The sequence below is a fragment of the Pan paniscus genome, chromosome 4 (genome assembly GCF_029289425.2).
Source record: "Pan paniscus chromosome 4, NHGRI_mPanPan1-v2.0_pri, whole genome shotgun sequence".
Taxonomy (NCBI): domain Eukaryota; kingdom Metazoa; phylum Chordata; class Mammalia; order Primates; family Hominidae; genus Pan; species Pan paniscus.
The window spans coordinates 25,904,023-25,930,234 of NC_073253.2; the positions used below are offsets into that span (position 1 = coordinate 25,904,023).

Genomic DNA, 26,212 nt, shown 5'->3' on the forward strand with positions numbered 1-26,212 from the left:
AATCACTTGGCTTGCACCCTGATACCAAGCTATCCCATCCATAGACTAAACTTAGACTTTTTTTGTCCTTCTTCTATTGATCAAACATGTCCTCCATATGGCCTTACATATGAGCTCAAGAAAGGTATTGGTGCAACAGTAATGGGTGTCATGTGAATTGAGACAAATTGTTCATGCAACTTACTTGTACCTTCTGCTCCTGCTTGGGCTTGATCTCAGATGTACCATTTCCAATTCGCGGTGAATTTCTGCTCGACCTGTCTGACGGTAAGCTTGGTAGGTCCAAAAGAAACCAGCAGTGTGATATGCGTGGTCACTTGGTGCCTCGTATTTAACCAACTGATCTATACCAAGGACAAATAATATATCAGAAAATATTTTCCAAAAAGTGTGTATTTCTTTACTGCTGATGGTATAGCCTTGCTCCTGAATCCCAAGGGCTTGCTTTGGGATTCTTGCACTGCAGCTTGCCATAATCCTCAAATTGTATCTTTCCCCATTGCAGATACTTGCAACACCATAGGTCTACAGGATTGTAATTCCAAGTGACAAAGCAGCTCACACTACAGTCTGGAGTTGCTGAAGAGCCCTTTCCTGCTGGCAACCCCTATGCCATTCAGTACATGGGCCAAGCTGTGTAACTAGGTGTGGAATGTGTGGCCTCCAAAATCCACAAAGGCCTACCAGGAGCCATGCTTCCCTTTGGTGGTAGAGATGCAATATGGAGCAATTTGTCTTTTATTTTTAAGGGATACTTGACATGCCCCCAAGATCCCCAAGGATGTCACTGAAGTTGCAGGTCTCCTAATTACTGAAGGGCCTATCTTCCACCCTCTGGAACTTTCCTGTGCTACTGAGGTCTCTCCCTCATGTTAGCCACCTTTTGCCCATTTTGCCCAGTCAGTCTGTTTCGTTGATGTAACAGATCAGTATGGTGTTGGCCAGTGTCCAGATGGTGCAGACCTCCTCAGACTATATTAGGACAGAAAATGAGAGAGTTAACACTGGAGCAAAACTGTAAATGAATATTGCCATCCCATCTGTGTGAATGTGAACTGTTTCTGACTCTCATTTCTGGTGAGAAAAAAAAAATGCATTTGTCAAATCTATTATAGCAAATATCCAATACATTTTTAATCTATTCTGCAATGATACCCTATCCAGCACAACAGCTACAATCAGGCCTACAAATTGGTAGATCTTGTGCAAGTCCCTTGTAATTTTGGAGTTCCTATCTAGTTTCTATAGAGGCCAGACTGGCACATTACAAGGTGTAAATTAGGAACCACTATCCCTATACCTTTAGGCCTTTAATAGTAGCAATAAGTACAGCACCTAGCCCAGGATAGGTATTTTTTTACAAACTAGCTTGGACGGAGTGTGTGGGGGTAAGTTTCAGAGGTTTGTACTAAGCCTTCCCCACTATAGTAGCTCTCACCCCATAGACCAGGACTTCATATGGGGATTACTCCAACTGTCAAATATGCCAATTTGCAATAAGGCACTTGGAAACCAAGGAAATGCCTACCAGCTGCATTTGTAACCTCAGTGGATCCATTTGAAGTCAGTCCATGTTCTGGACTCCATTGATTACCTCAGTGGTCTATGATGACGCCTTGGGCCTATGGGTGACAATATCCAATAAGCTTTAAAATGCCTGGCTAGTCATCTTTCTCCATTTTATACTCACCTAAGTTAATGGCCATAGATCCCTTTGGAGAAAGACTGTGGACATGTACTTGCAGTTGGGTTGCATGTGCATTATCCTGGAAGCCTGATACCTTTCTAGTCAACAAATTCCAGATCTGAAATTTGGCTTAGGTTAGGAACTGGGCATGTAATTGTAACTTTTTTTGTGAGGTCTCCTACTCCTCTCATCTTATTCTGATTTCAGATGTTAAGCAGTGCCTTCACTGGCTGCACATCTCATTTGCCTCAAAGGATCCCATGCTTTATTAACCAGCTCTACGAGTCCCTAAATGTTGAACTCCCTTGACTGCCCCTTTGATACTGGTGATTACTGATGGAAATTCCAGTCCCCTAGCTTCTGGCATATAAGTCCTGCCACATGGTCTCTATTACTTAAGGGAACCATCACCACCATGGCTATTAAGCCCAGCTCTATGAATGCCTCTCTGAATTAGTTTCCTGGGGCTTGTATAACAAAGTACCCCAAATTGGGGAGCAGGGTCAGGCTCCCTCTGAAACCTACAGGGAATTCCTTCCTTGGCTCTTTCTAGCTTCTGGTAGTTTGCAGTCATATTGTATTAGGGCCCTTCCTCATGACCTCATTTTCACTTGATCACCTCTATAAACACCCAATTTCCAAATAAGCTCACATTTTGAGGTACTGGGGGTTAGGAATTTAGCATTTTTTTGTGGGGTGAGACACACTTCAGCTTATAATACTCTCCCACCATCACCCTTGACCTGCGGGGAGAGCCACCACTGAATGCAGCTGTATTATGATCACAGAATACACTCTCAAAAATACATTCATGTTGACCATGGTGAATGGTGTGTTCTCTAAGCCTCTCCACAGAATAATCTTCTGTTAGGTATTCTGACCTCACAAAATGTACCCATTCCAGCCTAATCACTTTCCTTAGCCTGTTAATCCTTCCCCTGCTATCTATCAGGAGAAACACAGGCAGGAGTTTGTTCAGCAATAGCCACCTCTTCTTCAGGATTTTACAAGCCACACGTACCCTAGGGTCTTTCCCTAAGGAGTTGAATCCCAAATCCCAAGGGGCTCTAAACTATTGAATTGTTGCTTATCTAGTCTTTCATTTTGAATCTTTTTTATCAAGAACCCTTAGAATCCAACCCTAAGGAGTACTTCTTTGGCTCCTGCTAATACATCCTAGCTAATTCTTAGGCTCTTTGGGGTTTGGTATCTTACCTTTTTAAAAGGCTTGGCATATCCTCAGCCAGGCTATGCTAGGATTTCACCCAGCTACTCAGATTGGCAGTGAGGAGACTATATGGGGGCTGCTCCCAAGAGGGCCAACTGTTACTATATGAGGAAGAATCCTAAGTGTTATGGTTTGCCTGTGTCCCCACCCATATCTCATCTTGGATTGTAGCTCCCATAACCCCCATGTGTCGTGGGAGAGACCAGTGGAAGGTACTTGAATCATGGCAATGGGTTTTTTCCCATGCTATTCTCGTGATAGTGAGTAAATCTCATTAGATCTGGTGGTTTTATAAAGGGCAGTTTCCCTGCACACACACTTGCCTGCCGCCATGTAAGCCGTGCCTTTGCTCCTCCTCTACTTTCTGCCATGATTGTGAGGCCTCCCCAGCCATGTGAAACTGTGAGTCCAGTAAATCTCTTTTTCCTTATAAATTACCAAGTTTCCAAAATGTCTTTATAAGCAGCATGAGAACAGACTAATACACTAAGCAAGATCTTTCCTTATGGGAGAAAATTTAGCTTATAGTAGGGAGGAATGGTATACCTCTGTAAGCTCTGAGATTTCAGGGGGTAGGGAGTTGCACAGTCAGAATCCTTGGAGGACACATATATGCAGAAGTCCTTAAATGTTGTTTTAAGATCCCAGGTTTTCCTAATAAGAATTTATCACAAGAGTCCTGTTGCCTTGGCTGAGCATTTAAACACATCCGGAGTTCTGTAACTCTATTAAGCTACGAAAAAAGTACCTCTGGTTCTAATACTTTAACTGTTTAACCATGTCCCATTATTCTTATGAAAGGAATCAATAATGCTTGGTAATAACTGGCGAGTTCTGCTCCCCTATTAAGAATTTTTCTCCCCTATATCTCTCGAATACCTGAATAATCACTTCAGAAAGGGGCCTTCTCTCTCTTAGTACACTTTCCCAATATCAGCAATGGTGAAATTTTTAGCAGTTTGGCAACCAGTTTGTGCCAAGCATTAGCCATGCTTCACATTCTACTCAGGGTGAGTGTCCTCATTGCTCTCTGGGTGGTAAGGGAGCCAGTCCCAGCCACAACTTCCAGTAGCACTGGTGTAAGTTCAGGACTCTCAAGAAGCTCTTGATGATAAGAGAAAATCTCTGAAGCTTAAGTAGTAGGGAGCAGAAAAAGGCAAGACTTGTGTTCTAGCACAATGCGGGTATAAAGTTTGTGAAAGGAGAATGGGGAGAAAGGAGAACTTGTAGACTGAGAGCAGTTCTGAGAAAGTCTTGGCCAGAGTGATAAGAAGTTCCCCAGCAAAAGCTGCTTATTAGAGTCTAGCACTGGCAAGAATGTCCTGGCTGAAGAACTCCCACTATGCTCATTCTTTCTGCCATGATTGTGTTAGGAGAAAGATGGCCTCAATAGGAAGGACACAGTGGATCTCAAGGTACTACAGGTGGATAAGTCACCCCACAGAAGATTCTCTTGAAGGGAGAGCTTAGTGGCTTACATTCATGCCAGCACACCCTTGAATATTGGTAAAGCATGAGTCTTTATGATGGAGCCCGAAGTTCACTGAAGTGTCTTAAAATGAATCGTTCTTTGGAATACTTGTTGCTTTGGCTTAATTCAGCTCCCATAATTGCATTAAACTAGATTCACTTCTCTTCCCTGTGTAAATAACATTGATGTTAGACCTTCCAAACTTACCTTGCTCTGAAACTTTCTTCTGCCTCTCAAATCTGACTCCACCTCTCTGTTAAGAAAACAAATTAAACAGCAGTGACAAAATATGTTTCGATATGTAACACCCTCCCTGAAATGATGCTATTGCAGGATTCCAGTTTTTCTACCGAGTTTCAAGCATCCTTTTGAAGAGTCATCTCTCTAAGTCATGTCTCCTGTGGCCTGTTCTTCTATGTTGGCATGAAAACTAAAAGATACATGCATTTTGGGTGAGGGGTAGCAGAAGAGATACTGTAACATTTGGGAAAATTGGGGTTAATTCCAAATATAAAAATAATGTTGGGTGGGAATTTTCAAATTTTTTACTCCGTGTATGTTATCAGTTCAGTTAATTAATACTAACTACCAAATCATACAAGACTCAAAATCTTTGTAGCTTAATACAATAAAAGTTATGCAACATAGTTTAGCAGAAGGCTATTTTCCACTTAACAATTCAAGGATTGAGGCTTTTTTTAATGTCCCTTTATCATCATACAATTTTCAAATTGGTTGTAGCAGACAAAGAGAGTAGGAGGGACACTGGCTCCTAAATGTCCTGAATAAGAAGTGACACAAAATTTCCACTCACATTTTCATCTGCCAGAACTCACTTCTATGTCCCCAGCCTAACTGCAAAGAAGGTGAGGGAATGTAAATGAGCATGGTGACCCATGCTGAGCGTGATTTGTTTTTGCACACCATGCCAATTTTGCACTTTCCTCATCCCACACTGGGTGACTGACCCTCTGTATTTTTTTTCTTCTTTTCATAGCCCCTGAAATATCTCCATATGCATGTATTCTCTGCCTTGCCAGGAAAGAAAGAACAAACATTTGTAGAAAGAATGAGATATTTCTAGAGATACCGTTAGTTTAAAATATTCGTCTAAGTTTCATAAGTTTCCTGATGTCAGTATCAGTCTGTATGTTTTCAAAGTTTTTGGTGTTTCTTCTTTTTCCAAATGTCTTGTTTGAAGAATTACGTACTTGAATCAAAAGGAACAGCACAATAAGGGTGGAAAAAATTAAATGGTTCTCCTTAAAATATATTCTACAATGCTGATAGATATGCAAACAAATGGATGATATAAAAATATATTATTACATTCTCCATGTTGTAAAAGTTGAACATAGATGATAACTCTGGTCTTTTTAATAGAACAAACTTTTTGAATTTGCTTATTTCACAGCAGATTAAGAAATCTATTTTACTGAATGTGTTAGCTCCCTATTGCTGCTTTAACAAATTACTAAAAAGTTAGTGGCCTAAAACAGCACAGATTTATTCTCCTATCTCAGTAGAGGTAAGACATTTAGAATCAGTCTTATGGAGCTAAAATCAGCAGAACTGGTCCTTTCTGGAGGATTCCAGAAGAAAAATCAATTTCCCAACTCTCATAACTTCCAGAGACCACCAGCATTCTTTGGTTTACTGTTTCATCATACCAGTCTCTGCTTGTCTTTACATAGCCTTCTTTGTCCTTAATTCTCCTGCCTCCCACTTATAAGAATTCTTGTGATAATATTGGGAGCACACAGATAATCAAGGGTAATCCCCCCAATCTCAGCATCCTTAATTTAATCACATCTGCAAAGTTTCTTTTACTGTGTAAGGCAATTATTCACAGGCTTATTCTTATAGACATTACATTCTTATCAATAGCCCATGCTTATCAATCAGCTGGATGAATATAGGGATATAATCTATAGTAATGATATAATAGATTCATCTTCATGAAATGAAATGAATGATGGCAGTAGCAAAACCTTCTTTAACACTAGTCAACTATGAATTTGTTAATGAATACCCATGTAAAAGGTAGTATTGATCACCTAGGAGAGGTAGAGCAAATTTGTATACAGGTCAAGGAACATTTTGGAAATAAAGAGATAAAGATCTTCACCTCTTCCCTATTGAGGATGAATATTCATTTTTCTCTGATGTACAAAGACCTAGACAACAGAGGTCCACAGGTAGGATAGAGTCTCCAGGGGCACCATATTTGAGGTGGCAACATATTAGAAGCAATAAAAATAACTGACCTTTTAGAGGAAGAATTTAATGTTTAATTTAAATCACAAGTACTTCCAGGTATGGTGACAAACTGGATAATCTAGAGGCAAAGGAGTTTTTATAAAATTACATGAGCCCAGTAAGGTAAAACTTTGTGAATAGATGTGATTTCTTTCTGGACATCAATCTGATCTTTCCAAACCTAGATCTGTTTTTTCCTTTTTAAATGTCATGCCCCCTAATATTTTCTATGACCTAATTGTTACCATTGTAGCGGTGTTGCTGTAGAACTACTCTGAATTCTTTTTACCAATGTAATGGAATTATAATGGCATTATAATGGACTCCCGATAATTTCTTTTTACTATTGTAATGCTGTCATAATGGCATTGTAAAGGGTTCTCCATAAACATATACTGAAATCATTTTGCCACCATCATGACAGTGAAATGAGTCCCCATAGAGTTTATTTGAAATTGTTTTGCTCTTATAATGGCATTATTAATGCAGTCTCCACAGACTTACAGGGAAATTGTTTGACCATCATAATGTGGTCTTCATAGACTTACAATAAAATTGCTTACCAGTGTAATGTGGTTTCCATTAACTTGCACTAAAATCATTTTCCTACCATAATGGCATTATAATAGGGTATCCATGAACTTGAGCTACCAAAGTTTGGTTCTCTTGATGGCATCATAGCAGCACATTACAAAGACAGTTAAAGTAATGTTGATGCTTTGTTGTGTCATAAGCAAATACTATAAGTAATGCACATCTACTTTTCACACTTAAGGATCATGTGGTTTCTCCTTTAAAAGTAATGTACTGACCACAGCATACTTTATAAACCAACAACAATCACTTCTCAAATAACTAGATGAGAGAGCCCTAGATTCTGAGTGCAGAAAATCTCAACTCATGCACACTCTAAATGAATTCTAATGGTTTTATTAATCTGACTATTTTTTCTCCTCTAAAAAAAAGTGTGATACATTTTTTTCTCCAGTTCCTTCAAAAAACAGAAACATTGTTTTTATAAATACTTTTTCGTTCTACAATTTATGATGTTTTCTGAGATTGGTATAAAGTACAAATCAACACTTTCTAGTTCTTAATATGAGCATGTGAAGTGTATGATATTTATATAGAGTTTTTATAACCTTTGTCCTTTTTATTTAAGAGACAATACAGAGAACTCACTGGGAATGAATGGATATACTATAAAGGCAGATTAAAAGCATATAATAAATAGAGTGGATTAAATATTTACTGGATGAACAGGCCTCATGTTAGGTGCATTAGTAGGAGGTGCAGGCAGGATGAAGGGTGTGATGTTGAGGGAATTTTATTTTTTCATAGGATGTGATTAGGTTACCAGTAATGTAACTTTGCAAACAGCTTTTGGGAATTATTTACTAGCTGGGAAAATTTTAATCAATCCTTCTCTGAATTAGCAACAGCTTAGTGAATATATGTATGATTTTAAGGAAGCACAACTTGTTCTGCTTATATTATTAAAAATTTATTTATGTTGCTTTTAATACTTTATTGTCCATTCCATCTGATTTCCTTTAGATACACCCATGAGTTCTCATATAAGAAAGCAAACCTATGCAATTAGGTATGGGGATATGACACCTAATTTAGATAAAACTATTTAAGAAAAAAAGCAAGAGTCTGTATTGTATGAGTCACTAGCCACTTCTTTATCTTGGTGTAAAGGGAAAATTGCCTTGGAGGAGTTTCTTTTTTGATTCTAGAATGTCTTTCTAAGGTCTCCTTTTCTATTATAAATATGAAGCAAGTATGGATCAATTGCCCTGGAAGGGTATACACGATTTCCTTTTTGGGTAAAAATTGTCCTTCTGAATGCCTGCTTAATAGGTAGTGTTTATCACTGGGAAGAAGGTGGAAACATTTGTACAACGGTCAAGGAACCTTTTGAGAAGAGAGCAAGAACTTCACCATGTTCCTTTCGAGGTTTAATAGAAGCTCATCATTTTTAACAGATTTTGATAGTTAGACAGCAGTGGTCCACAGGTAGGAGAGATTTCCCAGAGGCATCTCAGTAGGAACAAACAACGTAGAGTGCCTGAAGTGGTGACTGATTTCTGTCCCAAAACTTATATGGCCTTGGGTTGGAGAGCAAAGGCAGTCGGGAGTTTTTCTCAAGCTACTAGCCACTCCCAATACTGGGTGTGCTTTCAGACAATGAGCATTATTTAATAGTAATAAAATAATACTAGTATTGTGTCAAGGATTTTTCTGTGTACCTTACACAGATCGTCTCAAAACAACTATGAAGTAGGCATTTTAAGATATACATTTTACCATAGGAAAACTGAGAGGATAAATGACTTGACCAAGGTCACACAGCCGTTAAGTAGCTGAGGCATAAATTACCTGATGCAGTTTGACTCTGCTGTCTATCTATGTTGGCACTACAACATTGTGGGAGCCCAAGCTTGAGGCCCCTTTTTCCTACCATACTGACACAGTGGTGTTTTACTCCCAGTGCAGAGATTCGGTAAGGTAGGAGTGATTTGAGAACTGGCCCTTAATATCATAGTGGTATAAGGAAAAATTTTGGAAATAAACTTCCTGCCCTTTAGATCCTGAGAAAGTATTGCCAGGATGGTAGTGGCATCATCAGAGCAGCAGATGAATTTCATATCCCAATGTGTGTGTCCACTAGAATTCTACAATGACAAATGTGACTGAGAACAGTGATTGCAACAGAAATTGGGGAACGTCCTTCTATTAAATTGATCAGATTTTCTATTTATTTCCCCCAAAGTGTGAAACAGAACTGGCCCCTTAGGATGATAAAGTCTCCAGAGTTCTGGAAATATTCAGGGAGTTCGAAGAGTCCCAAGAGAGATATTTGAGCTCCTGCTGATGGGCATGGGAGGGCTCTAGAGATTAATTTTGGTACTAAAAATAGAAATTACCTCATTTATATTACAAGCTCATGAAACAGGTCATTTTACATATTCTGCAAAGACCTCTGGATTAACATATACCAGCCAGATTTCAGAAAATAAAAAATGTAATCAATGATTTTCTCAGAATTATTTAATGAAAGCCACTGGCTTTTACTGTCAAGCTTAGGTTACAAATTTATGACTAAAATAGAAAACAAATCACATTGGTCAGAGGTCGGTAACAAAATAACACCAGGATAAAGTTAAGAAAATAACTGAGTCCAAATTATAATATGGCTACCACATAACTGATATTTAAAATGGCAAAAACAAACATTTATGATCCTTAACGTTCTATCATTTACTTTTGTAAAAAGATTAACATCAACACTAAGGATATCATCATCCCTTGACTCAACAAGAGATTTATAGATTGGTGTAAAGAACTCTCAGACTCTCAGAGTGGGGATCAGACAAGGGAAGTTATAGTACCTACCTCATAGATTTGTTGTAAGAATTAAAAGAGATAATTCACTTATAGAATTTAGCATGCTGCTTGAAACTTGATAAGCATCGCATAGATACTGTCTCATAGTTTTTATTGTTGTGTTCTTGTTGCTATTTGTTAATAAACCACATGGCATTGGACAAATCACTTTATTTCCCTGTATCATAAGTGCCCTATCTACAAAAGGAGCAAATCAAATTAGAAGACTTCCAGACCATTCTTAATTCAAGCTGTTTGAATATTTGAACATATAAATATACACTGGAGGAATTCTGATGGCAACATTTTCTGAAAATTTTCATAAGATAAACTCAATATTATTTAAGCACAGATAGTAGAACTATTGTAAAAAAATGTTTAAAAATACAACTTTGAGTGGTTTAGACCTTTTGCTAGACAGGCAATAGGAGTGACTTGTTGGATAGCAGTCAAAGATAAGGACTCAGAGAGTAAAGATCATCATGCACCTTCAAAAGAAAAAAAGTTGGTGGCTAAATGGCAAGAATTACTGGCAAACACTGGCTAATCATGGAACAGGTTTGTCAGTAACCTCTGTAAGACTCTGGAATAGCAACATTATCAGCAGAATCCTCTTCAAATAAAAATATTTTTTATGGTTAGTAAAGCAAGTTATATCATGAGCTTTGGGATATCAGAACCCTTCAAGAGGAAGACTTCTGATTTATTTATTATTTATTTATTTTTGAGACCAGGTCTCATTCTGTTGCCTTGGCTTAAGTGCTGTGTTCTGATCTTGGCTCACTATATCCTTCACCTCCCAGGCTCAAGAGACCCTCCCACTTCAGCCTCCCGAGTAGTTGGGACTGCAGGTGCATAACACCACACCATACTAATTTTAAAAAAAAAAACATGTTAGTAGAGATGGGGATCTCCCTGTGTTGCGCAGACTGGTCTCAAACTCCTGGGCTCTAAGCAATTCTTCCGCCTCAGTCTTCCAAAGTGCTAGGATGGAGATATTTTGATATGAAAAGGAAATAGATTTTGGTCAGTCAACACGATATACTGGGATTGTTGGCCAAAGAGCTGTATCAAAGTGCTATAGAAAAGTAAAAGTTAAGTTTGGTCAGATCAGATATTGAGATAAATATTAAGTAAGTAGAGTTCAATAGAAATGGAAAACTAGGGTTAATCTTATTCATAAAATAGGGGGAACATGAGATACACTAAGGTATAGCCACAGTTCTTGGCCTTGACAACTGCCAAACTTTCTTACTTACATGGTTTATATTTTCTTATTTTGGTATAACTGCATTATTCCAACAGGCAGATCAAGCCTTTGGAAAAAGTCGGGGGAGAAAAATTGTGTTTGGCTTTTTAACCAAATTGAAACCTTTTGCTCAGGTCTAAAAGATAGGATCATGATCTAAGATCATGTTCCTAGACCTGTGGACATGTTCTTCTCTATGTAGAGGTGCCTAAGAAAATTATGAGACATGGTGGGAGGATGTGACAGCATTAGTGACAGAAAGTTTCCAGTCCCAACCCCTAAGTCCATAGAGTTGCTATGTGTCCTAAAGTTTTTCCTTTAAAAAAATTTTTTGAGCTATCTCAGTTTTTACTCATAATAAAGGATAACAAAGAATATATTAACTAACAATACACCACCTGCCCACAACTGCCTTCTCTCTAAATTCCTTTAGTCATCTGATCTTTTCCTTAATCAGCTCTTCTTAGTCATCTCAACTATTATTACTCATTTCAAGATTTATGCCTTCTGAACAGAAAAATTATGGGATATTTTAAGGAATGATTTTTATAGCCCTTCAATGGGTTATCACAACTCTAGTTTTAGTAGAATGGGCAGTTTTGCTGCTGCAGCATAAATAAATAACTTACCATTTAATATGTCATTACTTCATCCTAATTGTTCAAACACTGCTTTGATTGAAAAGATTACTGTATCCTTACTGTTAAATAAGAATACAAACAATTCATATTATTCTGTTTTGTTCAGAATAAATTCCCATATGTATACTTTTAACTGAGGAATAAACATATATAGTGATGGATAGAAAGTAAGTCTGAAGTGTACAGCTCAATTGACACCCATGGTGTGTGTGTGTGAAGGGGAAGAGGGGATGCATGGATGGGTGGGTAGTGGTTAAATGGATACACACACACATACAGTATACACATATCACACATAGACAGATATCCATCCTTATATCTGTGACAGTTATCCAAATTGTTGTAAAAAGCCATAATTTGATTTTTTCATGGCCATGTAAGATTCTATGGCATGAAGATAACAAAAAGTATTGCTCCAGTGTACTGTTAATGGAAATTTGGACTGCTATAAGCATTCATGCTCAAATCTTCACGTAAATGCATGCTTTCATTTCTCTTAAGTCTATGGCTTGGAATAGAATTCCTAGGTGATACAGCATTATATGTTTAGCTTTAGCAGATACTGACAAATAGTTTTATAATGTAATTGAAGTAATTTATATTCCCACCAGTGTAGAATTCCAGTTGCTGCAAATTCTTCCCAATGCTAAGTATCATGAATATTTTTTTATTTTCATCATTGTTGTATATTCTTCTTATGTATATTTCGTGTGCATTTCCATGATTTACAATATTGAATTCCAAAATCTATAATTGAAATTGTTTATTTCTATAATTTACTAGCTTCCTTAGGAAACATGGTACAATTATTTACAAAACGGGACTAAAGTTTTCCAACATTAAATTGGTGGGACTTAAGAACTAGGTTTAATTCTATCTGTGCTTACAACTAGTAGTGTGATCTCAGGCAATTCATTTTTCTTGTCTGGCTCTTGCACTCCTCACCTGTAAATTAAGGGTTTGGTTGGCAGGTTGATTGTATTTCTAACATATATGACTTAATACATATTTAGTTATCCACCTTAGTCTGAAATTCTGGTCAAAAAGGGTCCCTGTCTCTGGTCACTGGGGAGCAAGGCTCATGTAGACAAAATAAACAATTATTCTAGGTCATTTTAAATCTAGATTTATAATTTCTTTGGATTTGCCTATATTTTTAATCCTATTTCTTAGTAGAAGTTGGAAGGGTCTACTGATCTGAGTTACTATTCATTTTTGCAGGATTGTTTCTTATCAGAATCCCCAAAAAACTCCTTCTGGGTCCTCTTGGCAGAGGGACTTTGCTCCAGGGCTACCAGCTTTCTCTCATTTGTGCTGACACAGCTCTCCTGTCAGATCTAAATCTTAAAAAGGGCTATGCCCTTACCAAAATAAATGGCTTCCCATCTGCTTCAGGGAAATTCCATAGCTCAGAAGTGTGCACACCATGTAGTTAGAGTAGCAAAAATAATTTCTTTCTACATGTAGTTAGAGGAATTTTAATCAAATTACTGTAAGAATTTTCACTCTTATTTGTGTTTGAACTAGAGCTACAAAAAAGAACATCATTTTCCCCCTTTTATCCAAACCCAAATAAAGGGTGACTGATGGCCTAAGCCGTTCATATTTTTTCTGCCAAGATTTATTTAGATTTATTTAATTCTACATGAATATGATTCTGTTGGAGACCACACTTTTTAGTGTCAAAATTGCTGCCAAGTATAAAGTTAGCCCCTTGTAAAAGCTGAATTAACTCTTCAGAGCCATTAGATTTCTGGTTAGTGTAGTGAAGCCATTGTTTACATTGAAGTAATTTGCTGCATTTCAGAGAGAGATTGTGGCAACTAGACCTTGATTCACACAAAGATTGGCCTTCTTGACTTATATGACCTGCCATTAGCATTTAAAGGCTTATCAGCTTCTTAATCGGATAATAGTGTTACTTGGTAATGACATGTGATTAATAGTCTGTCACATTTTTTACTTTTAGTAAGATCATTAATTATCAAAGTATCATTGATTTATGAATTTAGCAACATTAAACTCCTTGGTAAGATACTATTATATTCCTGTGAATACAATAGTAAGAACACAGAAAAGTCATTTTTCTTTGTCCTGGTGGGGCTTAAAGTCTTGCAGGTGTCACTGTGGAAAAGAAATCTTAAATTTCAAATCTTAAACATCCAAGAACATGAATTAGATGGCTTAATGGAGTCATCTAAGTTTCACAAATTATTAGAGTTTCCAAAGGACCTTTGACCTACAGACAGAAGAATTAGTTTCAGGCATCCTTTTTTCTTCTACAAATATTTTTGCTTCATTTGATTTATCTGAAATTGTTATATGCTGTGAGGAGCCAGGAGTGAAGGAAACAGATGTGCCTGTTGTCCTCTGGAGTTTCTGACCCATTGTTATCTTAAATTCTGCTTGGAAAATTCCCTTAATGGCTAAGAGCCTGGGTCACTACTAAATTATTACCACAGCTTCAATCTTCATTTAAATGCTCATACTCATATGTATCCTCCTCCTTGGAAGCTTAGGACCTAGTTCTTTCTTTCCTTTAAAACTATAAATAGGGAATGTGTGTGTGTGTGTGTGTGTGTGTGTGTCTGTCTGTCTGTGTGTGTGTTGTGTACTTGAGATTATTTGGTTTGTCAAGCATATATACAGTTTGGAGGGAAATGGAATGAGAGAATATTTCTCACATCTTTGAATATGCCCTAATAGACTTGCATATTAGGTATAACTTTCTCCCCTGTGTCTCGTGCATACCAGTATATGGTATGGTTTAGACTACTAGTGTTAAAGTTAAAAAATTACTTTGGGTATATACCCAAAGGATTATAAACTATACTACTATAAAGACACATGCACACGTATGTTTATTGCAGCACTATTCACAGTAGCAAAGACTTGGACCCAACCCAAATGCCCATCAATGTTAGACTAGATAAAGAAAATGTTGCACATATACACCATGGAATACAATGCAGCCATAAAAAAGGATGAGTTCGTGTTCTTTGCAGGGACATGGATGAAGCTGGAAACTATCATTCTCAGCAAACTAACACAGCAACAGAAAACCATACACTGCACGTTCTCACTCATAAGTGGAAGTTGAACAATGAGAACATATGGGCACAGGGAGGGGAACAACACACACCTGGGCCTGTCGGGGGATGGGGGGCTAAGGGAGGGATAGCATTAGAAGAAATGCCTAATGTAGATGGTGGCTTGATGGGTGTAGCAAACGACCATGGCACACCTATACTTATGTAACAAACCTGCACATTCTGAACATGTATTCCAGAACTTAAAGTATAATAAACAATAAATAAATAAATAAATATTGTTAAAACAGAAAAAAACTACTTTGGATTCTAGCTCTGCCATTCAATACTTTAGTGACTTTAATCAATTTATTCCTTGTCCCTGAACTTGAATGATCCTATCTGTAAAATGAAGAAAATAATTTCCATTGTACGCTTAATCAAAGTTTAAAAACAGGAAATTGGATTGCATGGGAGATTCAGGGCAACAATTTTAGTTACGTAGCAGGAACAACTTTCTATTTAATAAAAGAAGCTAGTACTACGGTTTCTTCTCATTATTGTGGACATTGACAACTGGTAGAAGAGGAAGAAAAAGTGCTGCCTGCTCACAACCAGTAAAACATGATAAAAGATCTGCCACCTTCTCTGTTCTTTGCCAATGATTGTTTGTTCAAAACATTCTTTGTTTGCCAGGCATCAAATCATGCTTTCAGCATAAATACAGTATCTGGATGACTGGGCACAACTGCTCCAGAAATATACCTTCTTTCATAGAGGGAAGGCTTTCACAAAGTTCCCTCAACCATGCTTCACTTCACTATCGAATATTTTCTTTCCCTATAGGTCAGTTATCCCATTTCACTAATGAGGCATAGATAGGCTAAATAATATCATTCAGGCACAAATGATGATTAGATGGCAGAGCCAGAATTAGAACCCATTAGGTGCTTTACTTCCAGGTCTTTTCTCATGTCATTGAATAAGGCTTGTGTTCCATTCCAGCTCAGATTTCTTATTTACAGTAGATAATTTTTTGTTGTCTGGAATTTCAAAAATTAGCACTTTGACCCCTTAGAAACAGGTTTAAGTGATTGTAGCACTTTTGCCTCAGTGCATTTTTATTTTTACTTAATCAATTCATCAAGACATTCTATTGTTAGCAGGAGAAAGACGGAGACCAAAAACTTTCACAACAGCTCTAAATATTCAATTATTCATCAGAAGTGGAAGCAAAATAGACACAACCAGAATTATCATGATTTAACAAGTGAGCTACTCTAGATCGGAGCATGGAAAGAATATGCCTGTGCGGCAAAAGCAAAAAATATAGAATTTGATTCCATAATTCTGTATTTTTCCCATAAAAGTTTTATTTTCCACATGCATCTAGTTACAGACAGACTTGTCTACATCAATTAGAACTAAATTCAGCTGCATACAACAGAAAATCCAAAAATAGTAGTGATTAAATACAACAAAATTTATTATTTCAAATACAAGAGAGTCAGAAGTAGGCAGTCCAGGTGTGTCAAGTGGCACCATGGGATGGTCAGAAAATCTCCTTCTCTCCGTTTTTTCTGCTCCATCATCCTCAGTGTGTGGTTTTCATCCTTAATGTTGCCTCATGAGCTGAATGGCTGTTAGCGCTCCAGTTCTCATGTCATTGTTCCTGGCAGCCAGAAGGAATGAGACAAGAAGGCTGGAAAAGTGTGCACTCCCTGTCCGTATTCCTTTTGAAGGAGTCCTCCTGCACGTTCCACACAACAACTTCCGCTTATGTCACCATAGCCAGATTTTATTATCATCGCCACTTTTAGTTGTGTGGATATTCGAGCTTCTACTTGTTTGTTTCTGTTTTCTTATGTTTCATTCTGTTCTGTTGTTCTACTTTTATGCTGGCCATGTTGCCTCTGAGACTATTATAAGCTTTCATATAGTAAGGAAAATGGCAGAATGGTTATTGAATAGACAGTTTGCAGCATCTGACTCAGTGTTTAAAGTATGCATGGAGTAAATATCTAGCATGATAATTATTTAGGGAATAACTATGAATGATATTCCAAATAATTCCCATAAAATATTAGTTCTTATAAAGGGATAGTCCTACATAATAACTGTAAGGAAGTCTTTAAATAGTTTTCCACATTATTATCTTAACAACAAAAGCGATGCATGATTATTATAACAAATAAACAATGTAGAAATATGAAGAAAAAAATTAATAATCCCTTTGCTTTCTACACCCTCTCTGTCTTGCAGAAAACTAAAGTTAGTAGTTTATGTGTATTTTTTTCTACCTCTTGCTATAATGATACAAATATATACATGTTACTGTTAGTAACCAAAATAGGTTTGTACCAATTATTCTGCAAGTTGATATTTTAACCTAATCTAAGTTCAATACATGTAGATATCCTCATTCTTTTTAATGGCTGCTTAAAATTCTAGAGTATAGATATGCCATAACTGTTTTACAAAGAAGACAACTTTTACTGATTAAGATTTCTAAAAGGGCAACAAAATCAGCTTGATGAAGTACTGAAAACAGCTAAAAAACAAACAGTCTAAATCGCTAAGACAAAGGTAGAGGTTTTAAGGTCGAGCACATTGAGTGAGTTCATGTGGCTAACTGAGGACACACAGCATGCTCAGTGTGTGACTGCACCACATTCAGGACAGAGGGGAACTTTTTAGCATAGCTTCTTATGCCACAAAATTCCTAAAGATGCCATTTATGCCATCTGGCTTTGTTGTTCCTCTTAATCAGCATCTTTAGACATTTCTACTATTCATTTTTTTTTCCCTTTTCAAAACATCTCCCCAATCAAATCACCATCCAAGTTCTAAATTCTGAAAAAAAAAAGTTTCAAAAAATTATTAAAAACTTGGGCCAGTCGTGGTGGCTCACGCCTGTAATCCCAGCACTTTGGAAGGCTGAGGTAGGCAGATCACGAGGTCAGGAGATCAAGACTATCCTGGCCAACCTGGTGAAACCCCTTCTCTATTAAAAATACAAAAATTAGCTGGGCATGGTGACACGTGCCTGTAATCCCAGCTACTTGGGAGGATGAGGCAGAAGAATCGCTTGAACCAGTGAGTCGGAGGTTGCAGTGAGCTAAGATCATGCCACTGCACTCTAGCCTGGTGACAGAGTGAGATTCCATCTCAAAAATAAATAAAAATAAATAAATAAATAAAAAGTATTAAAAATTTTGCCCTTAAAGCAGCTTTTCTAGTTATTAATTCTACCTGTTGATCGTATTGCTTGCCATTTTGAGTTTGAGAAGTCTTTTCATTCTGTCTTTCACATTCTTCCTGTTTTACACATTCTTTCTGTCTTTCATTTTCTCGTCTTTCTTCCGCCCTTTTGCCTTTTTCCTTTCCCTTTCATGAGCGTCCATCCCACATTCTTAAGCTTTTCAGATATTTACTTGTTTAAAGACAAACTAGCATATATTCTTTCATCTTGAATTTGCATAAATATTTACAATTTAAAATGGAAAGGAGCTGTGTTAACGTCTAAATCTCCAGGGTCCTATGATCCTCCTTTCAAAAATGTGAACTTCATGCCACGAATTGCTTTCCTCCCCAGCCTTGTCCTAGCCAATACTTGAGGTCTGAATGTACATTATGGACATGATGAATAAGTAAAGTAAATAAAGAAAAAAAGGGAACTCTATGAAAGAGACTAAAGAAACATTTGCTCTAGAACACAAACATGGAGGTATTTTGGCTTGCAAGAAAGACAAATATATCCAAGAACGAACACAAAGCTGCTCAGTTCTCCCTGCTGATCCAAGCTTGAGGGTTCTCCTCTTTTGTGTTTTGTGGATTGTGACTAGGTAAATAGGAAAGTAGTGAAAATACTCACTGGGAATGTTTCATGTACTTCTGCATTCTTCAATCTCTCTGTTTCCTGATTTCCTCATTCTACAATGAAGTTAACTGAGGATACTCAGAATGTGAGGGGATGGTTCTGAGAGCATTTAATAGCATAACTACATGTTTTCTTTCGTCTCTTATACCCCTTTTACTAAGGATTATAATATGCAGTTGCATAAAAATCAGTTGCAATAGTAATATGAAATCTCACATATGGAAGGAAACCAAAGAGATGCAATGGCTTGTCCAAAATTACATTATTGTGGCTGAGCATCGTGGCTCATGCCTGTAATGCCAGTACTCTGGGAGTCTGAGGCAAGAGAAGTTCAAGGAGTTCAAGAACAGCCTGGGCAATAAAAGGAAACCCCCTATCTACAAATAATTTTTTTTTAATTAGCCAGGCATGGTGGTGCATGCTTGTAGTCTCAGATACTCATAGGGTTGAGATGGGAGGATCACTTGAGCCCAGGAGGTTGAGGCTGCAGTAAGCCATGATGTCACTCCAGCCTGAGCGACCGACTGACTCTGTCTCAAAAAATAAATAAAATACAGTAACGTTATTGTTACAAAGCCAGAACCAAGTTCTGTCCACTGTGCATGTTCCTCTCACTTTCCTCTTGACAGCAGGCTGCTTCAGATGACAAAATAAACTGATAGATATTGCTGAATCTGTTATTTCTAAGAAAAAAAATCAGTTAACCTTTCATAGAATGCTCATCATATACCAGATACCACTGTGCAAAATGTTTGATGCTTTCCTTTACCCCACAAATGTATGTCAAGGGATATTTATGTGTAACTCTTTGTAGGCACTGTCAGAGGGTCCCTGTTGTCATGGACTCACATCTGGATTTGTGTGTATTTGTGTGTGTGTGTTAGCAGAGGGTGAAGGTGGGAAGTGAAAGAAAAAACAGTAAGCAAGAAAACATAATCATCAGAGATGGGATAAAGAAGAATGTAGAAGATGAAGAAAGAGAAGTATGTTATTATATATTAGCTAATTTAATCCTAATATCAAGTCCATGAGATGGGTAATAAGATTATCCCTAATACATAGATAAATAAAGCAAGCCTCAGAGATTGGAAACTTCTTCAAGTTAATAATTACATTCTAGGTCACCAAGGAGACAGCTTTAACCCCATGTCTGCCTCACTCCAGAGTTGTGCTCTAGTCACTATGCCTATTTGCCTCTAAATGAGAATGTCAGGAAAAAACAAAAAAGAAATATATATATATATATATATATATATATATATATATATATATATTTACTTGAATTTTTCTTCAAAGCAGTGATTGTTAAATGAGAAAATGCAATGGGTAAATATTGCAGATTAAGTATCTGAACTGTTGAGCTGAGTTGCTTAATGAGGTTAAGGCTCATGGCATAGGAACTTGAGTTATTTCGTCTTGAGAATGGTGGAAAAGAGGCCAAATAAAAATGCATTATTGGATTCATCTGGTTTCTATTTTCAGGGATTACAGAATCAGCTAATAGGCACACAATTCTTGAAGCCATACTGTTCAAAGCAAGGTCAGCAGCTAATAAAGACATCTACTATTTAATCATGGATCAGACCATTTGACTTTGCTTGTATCATTGATACCAGCCATTATTGGCTGAGAACCAGCAGAGTACTCAGTACAGCATGAAATAGGAGAGGTTTGGGGATCTGTTAATTGCATCTTATTTCAACTCTAGGAGGTATACTACTCCAAAATCAGTTCCTTCCAATTATTCCAGGTTGCAGCTGGCATGGTGAACCCTGGGTTGTTTTTGTCCAATGAAAGGGTCTAATTTTATCACAGAATCACAGGACTGGCAAGACCTTGGGAGGTCAATGGAGCTTTCAGGCAAGGCTGCACTGAGTGAATATATCTAATCCTATTTTAAACTATCTCCAGAGGGGAGATTCCATGATTTCTCTTGAAAGCCAATGCCGGTATTAAGCAACCTTTTCTTTAGCCAGTCTAACATCCCTAGTGATTTATTTTGAATTCATCTTTCACAGGGTTCATAATGTTAACTTATACTATCTCCATTTTTCCTCTTCATATTTTAAAGCATCATTGAAAATTGAAATAACTCAAATGTTTGGGTAGAGAGGTTAAATGATTTTTAATTGTTGCTCAGTAGGCTTAAATCAGCTTAAAATGCCCAAATCAAACACCCATTCTCTGGAAGCTTTAAGTATTGCAAATAAATAAAAATGACTTTGAAGGACTTGCCATCTGGCTCCCACTTCCCCCGGTTCACTATGTTCCAGGCACACCAGCCATTTCAAAATACTCAAACACACTGGGTTTATTGCCCTTGCTATTTGGTCCTGCCTCTAACAGTCTGTCCCAGATCTTCCAGTGGAGAATTTTCCCTTCTTAGAGGAGCCATCCTTGATCAACCCATTTAAAGGTTCCTCAGAACAATCAACAGATTTTTAAATTACCTTTTTTAGTCCCTAGTTGGCACATTTGTTGTTTCTTTCCTTCCCCATTAGAATGGGGAACTTCACCTATTTTTTTTTTCAACCATTGTAATCCAATCCCAGTTTCTAAAAAAGACACATGGTAAGCATTCCATGAAGATTTGCTAAATGAATGAATGAAAGGACATTTGAGTAGCAATAAAACAGTACAAAATATTTATTATAGTCTCTTTTTCCTCACAGCCCGAGTGGTATGTAAAGAAAGGATGTACAGCTTGCTTACATGAACTCTAAGATCACACTTAGATCCCAGGAGCTTTAGATCCCAGATCTAGCATTTCCCAACTGTAAAAGCTTGGGCAAGTTACTTAAATTCTATCAGTTTTAGTTTAGTAACCTGTGAGATAATTATAATAAAACTAACCTTACTTTCTAGTAATTAGAAAAAATGGTTTATTTTACATAAGCGGGTTATTTTATATAGCATGTAAACTATTAATTTACTTTTTTAAACAATATTTATTGAGTATCTATTGTCAGACAGTGACCTCGGTCCTAATGATACAGCAGTGACTAATCAATAAATATCTTTACCATCAAGCTTACATTTTGGTGCATGTATGTACATGTTTCATAATTATTCCAATAATATATACATATATTTTTTTTAATTTTTTTATTTTGAGATGGAGCCTCTCACTATCGCCCAGGCTGGAGTGCAATGGCACGATCTCCGCTCACTGCAACCTCCGCTTCCCAAGTTCAAGTGATTCTCCTGCCTCAGCCTCCCGAGTGTCTGGGACTACAGGCACCCGCCACCACACCTGGCTAATTTTTCATATTTTTAGTACAGATGGGATTTCACTGTGTTAGCCAGGATGGTCTTGGACTCCTGACCTCGTGATCCACCCACCTCGGCCTCCCAAAGTGCTGGGATTACAGGTGTGAGTCACCTAGCCTGGCCCTAAGAATGTATTTCTGAAATTATCTATATGGGGATTAAGTCTAAACTTCGGTCAGGGTACTAACACAGGCTGTTTTCATTACTCCAATCAGCTCTTCATTCAAGAGTCAACATATATTTACTAAGTACCTATTATGTGCCTGAGCATATTTATAAGTTAACAATAGTGTGTTAGGAGGATTCTTAGAGAGGCCTACCTATTGGAGCAAGGAGCCATTCTCTCCTACAGATTGCTCATATTTGACACCTAGACTGCATTAAGAGATATCTCAAGAGACACAAAAAGATATTTTTAAAATAGCAATCACATGTATTTCAGAAAAACTATCAGCCAGAAAGTGAATATTTATTTGATCTCTTAGTAAAGAAAGCCTTTTCTTAAAAAAATAAGAGTGTTTCTTGATTTTAATCAAAGAGCCATGTGCATTAGTGAAAGTTAGGGCTAGAATTCAGCCCTTAAATTTTTTGGAAAAAGTATTTTTTCACCAGTAATCCATTCTCAGTTAAAAATGTTTTCAAAAAGAGATAAGCAGCCAAGCACGAACTTCTACTCATATATTAATAGATTGAGGTAAACATGTATTTACAACACATATGTTTTTAAAACATAGGTGAGCTTCTATTTCAAAAGCATTCCTTTTAATCAATATGCAGTGACTAAATTGTGTCAATAGAAATATATATTCAGCTTTCTCATCCTTGTGACTGCGTAAGATCTGTGTATGAATGTATCATGATATATTTAATCACACCTCAGTGGATGGACATTTAAGTTGCTTCTGATTGTTTTGCTATTCTAAACAATAATGACATAAACCATACCTGACAAAACGTCTTTGTGTAGTTGTTTGCTTACCTTCCCATATAAAGAAGTAGTTTTTTGGTTTTTTTGGTTTTTTTTTTTGAGACAGAGTCTCACTTTGTCGCCCAGGCTGGGGTGCAGTGGTGTGATCTCGGCTCACCACAACCTCCGCCTTCTGGGTTCAAGCAATTCTCCTGCCTCAGCCTCCTGAGTAGCTGGGACTACAGGCACATGCCACCATTCCCAGTTAATTTTTGTATTTTTAGTAGAGACGGGGTTTCACCATGTTGGCTAGGATGATCTCTATCTCCTGACCTTGTGATCCACCCGCCTTGGCCTCCCAAAGTGCTGGGATTACAGGCATGAGCCACCACACCTGGCCTTGAGAAATAATCTGTATACCTAAAAGAAAGTATTTTAAAATCAATGGATTTGATTATATGAAACCTAGTTTGTAATACATGTAATAATAAACCAAACAGAACAGAAAGTGTAAAGTTTGGGAAATATTTGCAAGACATACTTAGTCACGATTGATCAAGCCAGCCTGGCAGTGTTTGACTTCCATATTTACTAGCTCTGTGACCTGAGGAAAGTTATGTACTCTGTCTGTGCTTCAGTTTCCTCACCTGTAAAAATGGGGATAATGATAGTACCTACCTGCAAAGGTAATTATAAGGAATAAATATAAGGTGGCCTGAACTGTACTTGACATCTAGGAATGGGTATATAAAAGTTTGTTAATAAACATATCAACAAAAGGTAACTTCCTAAATATATCAAGAGTTTAAAGGTCAGTAGGATTAACACTAGTACCTGAGCAAAAAACAAACTAAGCGGTATAACAAAATAGTCAAACAAGAAACAATACAAATAGCTAATTTATAAATTAAAGATATTTGATATGTCTAAAATTTTTTTTTAAATATGAAAGTTAAATCCATAAAATACATTTTGTCCTATCTAATTAACAAATATCAAATACAGTGAAAATAACCAATACTAAGATCCACTACACTGGGATAGCAATGTGAATTTGATGAACACACTTTGAAAATAATTTGAACAAATGTATTAAGAGCCTCAAATAAGGGTTCACCCTTTGAATGTGTAATTCTATTTCTGACAATATATCTCAGGATATAATCGAAAATGTGTGCAAAGCCTATACCACAAAGATTTTTATCGACATATCATGATATATGTAATATGGAGCAAATATATTACATATCATGATATATGTAATATGGAGCAAAAACAGCAAAGTGGTTAATAGACTGATATTGAGAATGAGGTAAAGCCTGTGTTCAAATTCTGACTCCACTATGAAACACGTTTAACTTTTTTTTTCCTTTTTGTTTTTTTTGGTTTTGCAGGGGCAGATGGTCTTTTTCCTGTTGCCGAGGTTGGACTGCACTGGCGCAATCTTGGCTCACTGCAACCTTCACCTCTGGGCTTAAGCGATTCTCCGGCCTCAGCCTCCCAAGTAGCTGGGATTACAGGTGCATGCAACCATGCCCTGCTAATTTTTGTGTTAACAGTAGAGATGGGTTTTCACCATGTTGGCCAGGCTGGTCTCAAACTCCTGACCTCAAGTGATCCGCCCACCTCGGCCTCGCAAAGTGCTGGGATTGCAGGTGTGAGCCACCGCGCCTGGCCTGTTTAACTTCTGTTAAACTCTTTCACTTGAAATTAAATGTAGTAACTAGCCTAACAAATTAGTTGTAAAAAGTACACAATGTCTAGCACAGAACAAACTCTCTCTGGAAATGACTGCAATTACTATTATTAATAATAGCCCCACATTTTAGATAACGGAAATGGTTGTAGACATATACATTACCGTATTTAAAAAAATTTTAAGGCATAAATAAAGGATGTCATGAACATTCTAATGGATATAATGTTTAATTGAAAAATGAGTTTTGAAAGCAAATATAATTCATAAACTTTATGTAAAATTTTACATATAGGAGGGAAATAACATCAAATATCAGATAAATATTTATGGAAGTAGGGTTTTGGCATTTAACATTCTTTCAAATTCAATATTTCAAATACATAATATGTGTTCTTTATAGAAAATTGGAAAGTGTGAAAATTAGATAAATGAGAACCTACTCCATTCTCCAGTACCCATGGGCAGCTACTCGGACAATTTGATGAATTCCTTCTCCATTTTTAAGCATTCCCCCAGCACAGAAACATAAACACACATAACCATGCTTAACTATACCATTCTTCATATTAAAGAGATCTCAGGAAAACATCTGCCACTTTGTGATTCAGTTTCTTCCTTTATAAATTCCTTACGTCATATTCAGAAGAGGTTGAAACATTTATATTAATTTTCTGTTTTTTTTTACCTCCCCTAACAGACGCACAAGCTATGCTTCTCATTTGATTAACAGCTAGAAGTTATACGTAATCCCCAAAATAGAAGTAATCATGATGTACAACGTTTTATAGCAGTTCTCCCTCATTCTAGATAAGGGTTGTCTATTTTCTTTAAAACGGGGAAAATAATAACGCCAAAGTTTTATTATGAGACTTAAATGAATTGATACATGTGAAGGAATTAGAGCCATGATAAGCATATAGTGTGAATTCAGCAAATATTAGCTATTATTATTGTTGTTATTGTCCTTCACATGGACTCTGTGATTATTTTAGAAAAGACTAATGCAAAGAAGGAAGGAAAAATGAGGGCCACCTCAATAGCAACCAAAAGAAACATAGCAAAGCCAAAGAGCTGTGCTTCTTCCACTGTATTTTTATCGGAGTATAAGGGACAAATGATTACATACCGGCATCAAGAAACAAGCCCTAATTGTAAGTATGCATGGAAGGATTGGGCTGTAAGACTACACAGTATTTTTAAATATTATGTAAATGCAACAAAACAAATTATCATAATAAATATTGTAAAACCTCTCAAGATAATTCTCTATCATGTTCATTGTGTAACCGAAGTTAATATTTGCTATTCAACTGAAGAGTAAAATAAATAACTTCATGGAATTTATAGTATCTTAATTAATCTAATTTCATCCATAAAATATATGAGTCAACTTGGCAAGGATCAAATGCAATTTTATTTATCAATTTAAAATTTAAAAATCCAGTTGACTATTTTTAAATTGTATAAGAGTAAAAAGAACAAAAAAAGAATTATTGCTT

The 26,212-nt window shown here is 36.8% G+C and overlaps 1 long non-coding RNA gene across 1 annotated transcript in view; it reads right to left on the reverse strand.

Annotated features, from left to right (window-relative positions):
• LOC129397749 (uncharacterized) overlaps positions 1-26,212 on the reverse strand; it is a 550,258-nt gene that overhangs the window by 80,538 nt on the left and 443,508 nt on the right. The window contains exons 7-8 of the long non-coding RNA XR_010112187.1: positions 4,594-4,639; positions 185-344 (exon numbers count right to left, since the gene is read on the reverse strand). This is a non-coding gene — a long non-coding RNA (uncharacterized LOC129397749). The remainder of the gene's footprint in view (positions 1-184; positions 345-4,593; positions 4,640-26,212) is intronic.